This window comes from Melospiza melodia, chromosome 2, assembly GCF_035770615.1.
Source record: "Melospiza melodia melodia isolate bMelMel2 chromosome 2, bMelMel2.pri, whole genome shotgun sequence".
Taxonomy (NCBI): Eukaryota; Metazoa; Chordata; class Aves; order Passeriformes; family Passerellidae; genus Melospiza; species Melospiza melodia.
In genome coordinates, this window is record NC_086195.1 from 123021193 (window position 1) to 123031947 (window position 10755).

Consider the following 10755-nt stretch of genomic DNA (forward strand, 5'->3'; position numbering starts at 1 on the left):
TTGTGCTTTCTCCTGTGCCACCCCACATGCTTAGGAAGACGTATGGGTAAACTCCAGAAAACGGGTAAACTCCAGAAAACCATGTTACCTCACTTTTAGTATTCCACATGCCCTCTTAAAAGCCTTCATCATGAGAACTGCAAAGCAAAAGAAGAAAAAGAAAAAAAAAAAGCTGGTAGTGATTAGGCTACTCTATTGCTGAGATCACAGCATGTCCCAGGATGCTGTATTTTCCCATTGCTTCCCTGTGCCAAGCCCTTCCACTGAGTTCTTTTACTAGATGTAACAGGAGTGAATTTTTTTGTGCATAGATTCTGACCCTTCCCAGGGTAAAAGTTTATGACATAGATCCCCATGCTTCACAGTTACACCAGTATGAAATAATTTATAAGCACCTGCAAACAAAAGGGCAAAATCAGAGAGATTGTTTCTCATTCTGCTTTTCCATTGACTGTACAACAGTAGTCAGCATGCCTGAAAAATGTCTCTATGCATGTTGTTTATAGCTCTGTTGCATTAGTCAGCTTCCTTTAATAAATCAGGTGCAAGTTGTGACATGTTGTTAATTCGATCACTAATAACCTGCTCAAATTGCAAATCTATGTCAGCAGGTTGGTGTTGATTAAGTCATAGTCACTACTAACATATTGTTTTAAATGACTGATAAATTTTATTTGCTGCAGTGATAGACTGCCTGCTCTGATGTATTTGGTTGTGGGCTTGTGGGGGATTTTTGTTGCGGGGGGCTTTTTGGTTGTTGTGGTCTTTTTTTTTTTCTTTTTTGTCTCCTTGTAAGCTTAGAAAAATGACACAAATGGCCCTGAGGTGGTCCTCTAAAGGCCTTTCTCTTCCCCTGTTTGCTGCAAAGAGAGCTGGTAGCCACTAGAGGGGAGGAGACTGCCGGCTTTACCGAGCGCTCCAGCTACAGCTTGAAGGTGCAGAGGCTGTCACCAGACTGGTTGCCCAACGAAATGGTATAAAATATGTTATGAAGGTTAGTAAAAAAATAAAAATAAAATGTTTTTCCCTCATGCCCCCACTTCCTTTAATGCATTTGAAATATTAACTGCTCAGCACATGGGCTATCTTAGGAGGGTTACTATCTCAGGTGATAACTGGGGGAGGGAAAAAAGCCTACGGTAATAAAGATTTAAAATGTTACGTCCGAAGGTAATGTGTTAAATCTTTCAAGGCAAATGTTTAATTTTCTATGCAAGGATGCTGGAAAATTAGGGTGTAGTCTAGGAATAACAGTCATTTATTTCCTATGTGAAATGAGAAGTTTTGATTTTATGTGTTCGAAGTTTCCAATCATTCTGTCCATTCCCCTCTTCCCTTCCCCCCCCCCCATACTATTGATGCTGAACAAATGTCTAAACTAGTAGAAAACTTAAGTATCATTCTTACAAACTTTTTGAAACATATGGTCTGTGTTATATGTAAGCAAATCTAAGCCAGAATAGCAGAAAATCTCATTTTATCATCTGTAGATGGATAAATATATATTTTTTTATATGTATACAGTTGACCTTTTTATTTTATTTTTTAAAACAGAGTAAAATTCTTGGTGTTGTTAAAGAGCTATAATGTAGAACTGTAGCTTGTTACACTTACTCTCCTGAGTGTAATTGCACTAAGATCATTCAGTTTCCATTTGGAAAGCCAGTGGCAATTACTGGAATACAATGTATCATGCATTTGCTCACTGGATATAAAACGTATATACTAATTCGCAATAAAATGTAACAGCTGTCAGTGCATTTTCTGCTCTGTTACTTCAATAAATTGGAACTCTGACTAGAAAATGGGAATATTGCATTTTTACACACTCCGTAATGTGTTTGCTTTTTGCAAATACAATTTATTTTTTTCATGACAAAAATTGTGGTTTGTTATTACTGCTAGTGGATAAATATTCTTATATCAGAATGAATTACACATGGTATCTGTAAAGAAGTAGTAATATTTTCTGCTTTTTATTGTAGCCTGTCTCCAGTAAACAAAATGCACTTAACCTACTTCTGTCATGTATTGGGTATTTTTTTATTTTATTTTATTTTATTTTTTAGCATGGCAGTGGTTGAAGGATAGCAGGAGTGTATTTTACCCTACCTTTGCAGTTATTTGAGTAACTGGTTTACATTTTATAGCAGACTGTTAATTCTCTCTTGGATTTATTTTTATTTTTATAAACATATATAGAGATAAATAGTTCTGGAAGACAGTTATTAACCATGACTCCTCACATCATGAACTAGTGCATCTGAGTTTTATTTAAGATAAAATGCCTGCACATTTGTGTAATTTTGTTACTTGAGGTCAGACTTTTCACAGATAATTAGCCTTTTACACACTGTGAAATCAACCTGCATTGGTTATTTGGCTAGACTCTTTGCTTCTGTTCTTTATTTCCCAGAAGGTTAACGTGCTGAAAATCTAGCTGCAAGCACATAGTACTGTCTCTTTGTGTTGCTAATTATCCCGTTGCATAATTATTAATATCAGGAGCAGGAAGAGGAAACAAGCACACCAAATAGTCATGAATGCTAGTGTTCTGGCAGGAAGCTAGTCCTGCATTAATAAAATGTGCCTGTGCCAATATCACAGAAGATAGGAGCGTTCCTTGTTAAGGATCATTTATTAACTGAGATCATCTTTTAGTTCGCCTTGGGGTAATGACTAATGTCAATGGCAAATTTCACAGTTGTCTAGAGAAATGAATTAAATTTGTAATAAAAAGCCCTTCGGCTTGTTGTACATGTTCATTTATTGGAGTAGTTGAACTAGGAGAACTGTAAGGCAACCAAGAACATTGGCTTAATTTTCCTTACATATAATAGTGACCTTTAGCTTCATATTGAAAAAGTTACCTATTATAGACTGGTAAATTAAATGAGGAGTTCCTCTAATGCAAAATAAACTAAGTGACTGAGCTAAGTTAAACGGCCCTTGAGCTTATGAGGTTTTTGGCAGAAACAAATTCCTTTTTTTGCTACATCTGTTCAGCACCAGCCTTCTGAAGGTGGTTTGGTATCTAATCAGTCAGATAAAGTATTACAAACTGGGATGCTAAGAAGTAGTTAGAAGCTTATCCTGTAGGATACCAGGATGATTACAATCTTGGGACAGTACAGTGACATTTTTCACACTGAAATTCTGGGTTTTTTTGAAAACTTTCATATGTTCTTTACATTATATATTTTATATAAAGTCAAAGCAACCTGCATCCATTAATAAAAAGGGTGTGTTGGAGTTTACTTTTTTTAAAATGTATGTGTGCACTGGAAAATAGAAGAAAGTTTTAAATATTGTCACCGCAGAGTGTAAATATGAAATTTACAGGAAAATATCAAAATGTAGAGGGAAATGGCATGCTCCACAGCACAGATGGAGTGAGAATTATAAAATTTCTCTTTTCCTAGGTCAAAGGACAAGAGAATTTTTTTACTTTGGGGTGTATGTATTTTAGTTTTAGGAAAAATGATAAGCCCTGTCCCACCACCAATTTAATACGAAATGTGTCTAATGGTTAGTAGGGTCGGTTTCTCTCTTTCAAAGAGAGACAAGACACAAAAAACCACAAGAAAAGTATGTGGGGAAATCCCAGCAGACAACAAGAGAAAAATACTGTAGATGTTGAAAGAAAATAGAGGTGAGAATACATTTACTTTGCCATCAACACCTGGCAGGGCTCAGGATGTGCTTTTATGGTGACTCCCTGAAATCATGCCGCAGTGCTTGGAAAATGGACAGAGTCAACACAATAGTGCTGTCTTACTCTGCCTGTTTTACAAAGTTCATGACAGAATTGCAGCACCAATGTTTTCAAAACCACTTTTCTGTTTGTATAACTACTCCATTTAATTCTAAGTAATGGGTACTTTGGTGCGATCTGCTGCTGGAATCCTGTGTTTATTTCCATCAAATTTAATATGGCAATCATTTAGCTTATTTACTCTGAAGGTTCCTGAAGTTTTAAAAGTTTTGTAGATGTGAAATTTCATTTCTGTTCTATTCAACAGCATAAAATAACTTTTGGAATTCTAGTGACTTTAATGGATGCTTTCCCCATAAAATAATATTTAAAATATATTTTCATGTGAATTAAGGGATGTTCTTACTATAACTGATGAGGCTGAGCAAAAAAACCATTGGGATGACTAATAAAATAATGAAAATACAACTGTTAGTATGAATTCCTAATGGCCCCCAGTGCAAACCATAGGTTGTTGACAGACATGCAGACATAAGAAGTTTTTACAGAATTTTGGCAACTCTTGACTACAATATTGTTGTGGGACCAAGTCAAGATTGAATTATTTCAGATGTAAAATTAGGTTGAGGAAAGGTTATAGTCAAGTGTAATATCCAGAGATTGTAATACATCCACAGGGAGTCAGTGTTGCCGGGGATCTTTTTTGCACCAGTCAGTTAATGGACCCAAACTAGGGAGGCAGAAAATAGGGAGTTAAATGCAGAGGTACAAAGCTGCTAATGGTTACTGTTTATTTTTTCTGACAGAGAAGGTCAACTTTAATTTTGTATCTGTCACATGCCTGAATTCTAATGTATCATGTTAGCAGCTTTTAAGAATATTCCGGAGATGGTTACCAGAAGATAATGCAGAAATGAAGCATGGTGGCGTTCGTAGGTGGGGGAGGGAAAGAGCAGGTTTGCATTGTCCTTCGGTGTAAATCATTGTTAAGTTGTGTGGGACAGCTATCTTTCTTTAAAGTCCAGACTAATATTCATGGCACTGACAGGATGATAACTAATTGAAGAAAAATTGTCACCTACATGGCTCTGAGTAAAATCTAAAAGTTCATCTTTTATTCCTTTTTGAAATCCAGAAAAAACAGTTGAGAATATCTTTTTCTTCAGCAGTAAAAAAAGGTTTTGCTTAGCTGTATGCAGTGAAATTGCATTTTCTCACTAGCAAGAATGTACAGTAGCAGGAGACTTTCATTTCAAAAAGGCTGCTCTAAAATCCAGCCGTTGAAAGTTGTGAACATGGTAAGCAAGCCCTGTGTTTTTTAAATAAATATTCTAATGCCTGTTCAGAATGTGGGCATGGGCATGTATAAAAAGTGTGGTTTTCATAAAGTTTCCAGTATGTTGATTTAAGTGGGATTTTTGTTTGTTTTTTAAGGAAAGAGGAAAAAAGTGCAATCAAAGCTAAAACTTGATCTGAGTGACAAAAATATTCTAATTTGGGAGTTGATAAAGACAGTGATCATATACAGGTACTGACAAATTTCAATATGCAGTTCTATGAAGAAAACAAAGAATGTTTTTTATGCGTAAGGAAAAGGAGAGTAACTCACACATAATTTTATTCCACAACTTTTATTCTTTTCTAGGTGGTGTGTGACCAATAATATAAAATCTTTTTAAAAAACTCAATGAAACTAATGTCCCTGTAGCCAGAAATATGACAGTGTGCAATTATTGCACAATTAAATGAAACTATTGAATATATATTTTCTTAAAATTCAAGCGCTGTCATTAGCATTTGCAAACTTGATACCTGGAGTACCTGCAGCACATGTCAAAATGTTTCAGAAATTTCGATGTGCAGAATATCTGAAATTTGGGCTATTGTTACTCAAGTCAGCCAAATATGGATTTAAGTAGCTAAAGTAGCTAAGCTTCAACATGCTGGCTCACTTTTGGGCTTTTAAAATTGTTTTCTTATTTTTTTTTTTTCAATTTTATTAGCCTTTTAGGAAAAGATTTTTCCTCTCTGCTCTGTTTACTTAAAATTAATTTTGTGTTTTCTACCAAGAGGCATGTTATATTCTGGATTTTTTTTTTTTTGGTTTTAATTTTTCCACCTTTGTAAACTCTAGTATTTACTTTTCACAGCCTTAGATGACCAAGACATACAGCAACATGGGGGAAATAAAGCAGATATGGGTGGGGTTCTCTAAAACAAATTCATTTTCTCTCTGTGCATTTCTGTGCTGTGGAATAGACTTTGTGCTTATTCACACAGAGGGAGTTTAGAAATGTTTTTAGAAAATGCAGATGTGTAAAGCATTCTTAATAAGGATGGGAAAAGAGTTTGCACTCCCCTTTTAACCACTCTCTCACCTCAGCCCTTTTCAGCATGTAACCTTATTCTCTGTGGGATTACTTGGATGAAAACCAATTAGAGAACTGCTCACACAATATAAATGCATACAGATTAGTACAGATTGAACGGTACCAATGCCAACTAATCATACAGTATATAAAGTCCTAAACAATATAGATATTAAGGAATGATGGGGAAATGGACTCATATTGTTACAAAACTGAGCACAAAATGGAAGCAGCAGAAAACTATTTATTTGAATAATAAATAAAGTATAGGTTTTCTTTTGCCCCTCTTTTTTTTTCCCCTTTGTGGCAATCTGCCCATAGACAAAACTAAGTGTACCAAAGAAAAGTCAGCCTACATGTTTTCAGGGTATTCCCCACGCCTTCATGGTAATGTTACTTTATTGCTGCTGTTTTCTGTCCTTTAACTGTCCGTCCCCTTGATAACCTCGAATGCAGAGTTGATTCTCCAGCTGGGATGAGAATGAGAAAATGGTCTCCTCTGATGTGGATGTTTATTCCTTACAAAGGTGTCTGGGAGGGACAAATAGAGACTGTGAATATAACTGAGTTATTTTAATGCATGGCCCCCAAGGACCGTGTGACCTGAAGGGTTTGTTTTGCCGAGGGAAGCCTGCAAGAGGACGATTGCAGAACCATGAGATCAGCCATTGTTTCCTTTTGCGTTGGTGTTGTCAGTTCCTGACATTCCAGGGAGGATATTTTGAGGAAAATATAGTTGTTTTTTCTCCTCACAACTGTTGCCCAGCAAAGGTAATGGAATGATGAAAAAATACAAGTCTCCTTCAGGTTTCATTCTGTCTTCATACTACAATGTCTGTTCTGATATGCTTACAGCTTTGGTCATTTGTTCTTCCTTTACATTTTATTAATGTTTGTTTGTTTTTTTTTTTTTTGTTAATATAAATAGGAAAATGTTTCAACAATTCAACTCTAGGCTTTCTGTTGAGCAGTAAGCTCTTCCTACCTCCTTCTTCTTCTGTTTCTTTGCTACATATAATCCCAGTGAAACCTGAATTTTTAAAGTAATTTCCTAGACAATTATAATTCTGTTTCTAATTGGAGTCTGTTATCTACTTTATTATTGGAAAAGCTTTTTAGTCCTTCAAAAACATTTTGGCAACATTGTTGAAATAATAGAACAGAATTTTGAGTGTCTTGCTTCGTAACTGCTCCTGGGCATTTGTCTCACAGATCTCTTAGCTGCTGGACTGAATTGTCCATTTACGATTATGCTGAAAGTGACAGAGTTAGGAATCTATCTAGATATAGCTACAAATCAAAAGAAATACACACATAAAAGAACTGAGTCATACTCAGTTTGGAAAAAGAAACCCTTAACATAACTAAAGGAAGTGGAATAGTTTACAGGAGGGATTGGTGTGTACATTGGTCTTCTCCAGAACAGCTGTCATTTTTAGATCAGCAGTGATTATGCATTGAGTTTTACTCTGAAAGTGTTTACTATAGCATTCAGGAAAAAAAAGACTAATTACTATAGTCACTCTTTGTACTACATAGTGTCTGTTTTTCTCTAGCCTCAAAGAAGAGAGAAAAGAAGTCCTTCCTACCATGGCTGTTACATAATTTTAGCTGGATTTTTGTGTTCAACTTTTGATGGAGATGCGCAGGAGCTCAAATGCCTGCATTCATTAAGCTCTAACTGCTCAGTTCTGTAGCTGCAATCCAGAGCCAAATCCTGACTGTATGCTCAGATACTAATTATGTCCTAAAAGGAGTGTTGGATTGGCCCTTGTGCGTGTGGCAACCTCATCAGATGATGTCTAGGTGCCGTAATTGCCTTAGCTGAAGTAGTCTAATAATGATTTCCGTATCATGAAAGAAAGTCATTTTAGAAGTGATGGAGAGAAAGCAAGAGCTAGCAAAGATTGCAGTACCCAAGCAGCACGACTCCTTAGTGTTACAGAGCAGGAGAGAGCAGCAGGGGCCTAATGTCTCATGTGAGTTCATGTAATCCACTGCTCTCTTCCTGGTTTGCCCAGGTTTTGGGGACTTCACTGATTGCTGCTTTGGTAGAACTTTCCATTGCAGACCTCAAATGAAAATACACATGAGCAAAAATAACTGCTATGTTGGAGCTTCTGGATTTTGCCTGGAGATGGGATCACTGGGGTTATTAAGGTCAAGTCTCAGCGAATTTGAAGGAATACTGACCTTTTCCAAGAAAAATTCAGACCTGATGATTTGAACTTTTAGGGGGAGTAATTTTTTATCATTAATATGAATAATTTCTCAGATTTTCTAGAATGAGATTTATTTTTTCTCAAATGCCTTTCATTACCATTGCCTTAATATTGCCCAGCCCCTTGGTCCAGATGCAGGAAGGAGCCAGCTATCTCCATTGCATTGTTATGGAGTGAAAGACCCTGACTCTCCTCAAAAGGCAAAAATGTGTCTCTTCAGTTCATCTGAATGTTTAAACCATATTAGGGAAAAATATTAATTACTATAATAACCAACACTGAAGATGAAAAGTTTTGATTTAAAGCCCTTTGCCATGTCACTGTCACTCAAAGTAAGCATAATCTGAAAGGAATTATTAACATATACTAAGCAGGAAGGACTATGTTATACCATTGGTCACTGAAGATTTATTCTTTTTTCTTATCTGTCACAGATTTGTCAAGGACCAGTCAGGGAACTGAGGTACCACCAGTCTGAAGTGTTTAAAATAGAGAAAAACCTATTAGGTCATCCACTTCTTCTAGGAGAGATTTGTTACTGATAGTGTGGTCTGAAGTGCTTTGTCCACTTCAATTTTTAATGACACTTGCTGCTGTCTAGAAGTTCTGGCGGGAGAAACAACATCTTACAGGAAAAAAAAAAAAACCTTCAGTGGACAAAGACTACTAATTTAGGAAATTAAATGGAAGTTAGGTTTTGTGTGAGCTTTCTGAAATCTCAGAAGGCATCTGTCCAGAAACAGTGAAAAAAAGTCTGGGCCAACGGTGGAAAGATACTTTCCACAGTTCTTAAACATAAACTATAAATGATAGCAGAGCATTGATTTTTTAATAACAATTTTTATTTTGTTCTATAAAAATGTATTGTAGGAAAAGAATAAGGGATGGAGGGTTGCATTTGAGTGGACAAAGGAGAAAATTAGCTGCCAAGGGTAATAGAATCTGTGCGGTACAGCACTATTTCTGTTTCAAGCAGAGGACAGTGTAAGAAAGCAGTACAGTGCTTACTGATTCATCTCAAAAACCATGCTGAATCCTGAAAACCTGCCAGAACTAACAAGATATCATGGGTGAATTCCTGTTCCCCAACAAGTGAGCAAGGATCTTGCCATTGACTTCCTCGGGGTTAGGATTTCACACAGTAGTTGAAATTTCTGTTGTGCGGTGTGGAGCTGAGGGGTCACTGAGACTTTAACTCATGAATATGCACACACAGTGCTATACTGGGAAGTGAAACGTGGGCTCCAAAGAAACAGGGAGAAATCAGTCTGGGATGCTTTCTGTGCCATCTCCTGACCGGGTCTCATTTCTACTGGGCTGATACTAATCCCAGACATTCCTCATGAATTTACATTCCAGAGAACAATAACTTACCTGAAAGACTGCATTTTCTCTAACTCCCTTTTAATATCCTGTTCATGTTCCTGAGTGTATAAGTAATTGATATGTTATTGTTATGCTTAGATTTCAGGGGTATTTTTGAATACTATCTTCAAGGAAGTGGTATCAGGGCATCATGTGAACTGTGAAGGAAAGGAATGCCATAGCTGACTACCTCCTGTGACCAATAAACCTCTGTGCCATGCTCTTTCAGATTTCACTGTGTCATTGATACTGTCAGTTCCAGGCTTCCTTGCTATCCTAGGTTGTAGAGGAGGGGTGGAAAAACTGCCCTCCAAATAGTAGAGATCTTACTTAGTGGGAATCCTGAAGATCAGGCTGAAGACCTTGAGTGGATTAGTGGTGTACGCCTTAGTAGATGTGATGCTGCATTTTGTACTGTTTGGAGCATCTGCATATGTTGGAGCATCTGTATGCGCCTTGGATACTTTTGTAACACTTACAGCAATAACATTCATTGAGCTCATTCTCATGTCTTATTTTAATAATTTAGATTTAATATGGAAGGAATTATAGATATGGCCTCCTAGTCAAATTGTGAAAGATATTCAGCATGTGTTCATGAAAACCCCACATTTTTACAGATTGTCCACATTCAATACTAGAAAATTTTGAATAAAGAAAAAAATAGTCTTTGGAACAAGAGAAACAGTGCATTTCTGAGTATAAAATGTTTGGAAGAATATCCACTCAATCTGATTTTTCTTCATCATTTTCAAAAATTATCCTCATTTTTCACTATTTTATTCCCCAAATCAAAACATGAAAAAATACTGTCCATTTTCATATGTTTCTGGTACCCTGGGAAGAGTTACACAGAGCATTTTCATATTAGAAAACTCAGAACATATACATCAAACTACATAGTATCCATCAACGACTGAAGATAATGACTTTTTTAAACAAATCAAGAAATTCTCAGCCAATATTTGTTATTCATGCTAAAATTCTGCTCCCATTATCCATTTTTCATTTCTATAACAGAAAAAAACATTTAGCAGTTTTAGTATCCATAAACACTCCCCACCCAAAACATAGCACCACTATA

The 10755-nt window shown here is 36.3% G+C and overlaps 1 long non-coding RNA gene across 2 annotated transcripts in view; it reads left to right on the top strand.

The window, feature by feature from the left end:
- The first annotated feature begins 885 nt into the window (after window positions 1–885).
- Window positions 886–10755, top strand: part of LOC134415236 (uncharacterized) — a 92149-nt gene continuing 82279 nt past the window's right edge. For both annotated transcript variants that reach the window (XR_010026971.1, XR_010026972.1), the window contains exon 1: window positions 886–994. This is a non-coding gene — a long non-coding RNA (uncharacterized LOC134415236). The remainder of the gene's footprint in view (window positions 995–10755) is intronic.